A 1,176-nucleotide genomic window follows, 5' to 3' on the forward strand; every position below is an offset into this window, starting at 1 on the left:
CAGAGTCTATAGTTAAGTAAAAGAAAAGACAAAAGGTGACAGGCCTTGAGACCACAAAATAGTAAAGGCCATACAGTCATACCCTCATTTCAAGAAATAAGTTTGTGACTCTAACGTGATTACCAGAAGAAAGAGTTAAACCCTAGAATAATAGAAATCAGTATGGGCTGGTGAACAAGATAAACTAAACGTGAGTTAAGGACTGAGTGATTGGATAATAGTCAGCATCATGAGAATTTTAGATTACGTTCTGGCGATAGTAGAATGGGCCAACGAGTAGTTAGTAGTTGATTCAGGAAGAGCCTAATTATGGCTAGACAAGAGGACATAGACAAATCAACAGATTGTGCAAGACGAACATAGTGAACCCCAACATGGGGAATTCAGTCTCGCAGATATAACATCGTGATCCTTGAGATATATTCAGATAGGAGTTAGGGTAGTTAAAGATAAATAAAATAGAATGCCACTGGGAAGACAGTCAAAATATTAGTTCAGAAGCAACCCTACAAGCACAAGGGCGTAGAAATAAGTAACTACGGATAATTATAGGCGGGGAAGAACATAAAAAAAATTTGTCAAGTATATGATGTGATAAGCTTGTAACTTTACAAGAGCCAGAAGGTCTCCCTAAATACTACAACGAAAGACTAGCTGAGGAAATAAGGAAAAATGCTTCAACCTAAGCATAGTGACCAAAAGAGGAAATGGTCTTGTAACAACAGTCTCACAACAACAATGGATGCACTCCATAAGAAAGCGGCAGCTATCGTGGCTAATGAACGGGAAAAATTAAAAAAAAATCAAAAGGTGATATTCAAGATCATATGGGTTGTATGGAATTCCAATATGTGTAGGAACTAAGATAAGCTAAGTATGCACGCAACAAGGTGGTAGAAAGTCCAGGATAAGTAATAGCTTACGTTTAAAGAAAGCTAAGAAGGAACGAAAGGAATTATTCGATCAATGATCCAGAGTTAGTTACATTATGAACGCCCTTAAGAGTTCGGAGTATTATCCATGCAGCATATATGCTGATAATCATACAGTCATAGAAGATTCCGGTATAAGTTAAAAGAAAGAATTGAGCCCAGGTCATAGACAAATGATTGAATTATTAGAAGATTGAATCATGGATATTCCATAGCATCCATGAAGGGCTAAAGTAATAACTAA

The sequence above is a fragment of the Nicotiana tabacum genome, chromosome 15 (genome assembly GCF_000715075.1).
Source record: "Nicotiana tabacum cultivar K326 chromosome 15, ASM71507v2, whole genome shotgun sequence".
NCBI classification, from domain to species: Eukaryota; Viridiplantae; Streptophyta; class Magnoliopsida; order Solanales; family Solanaceae; genus Nicotiana; species Nicotiana tabacum.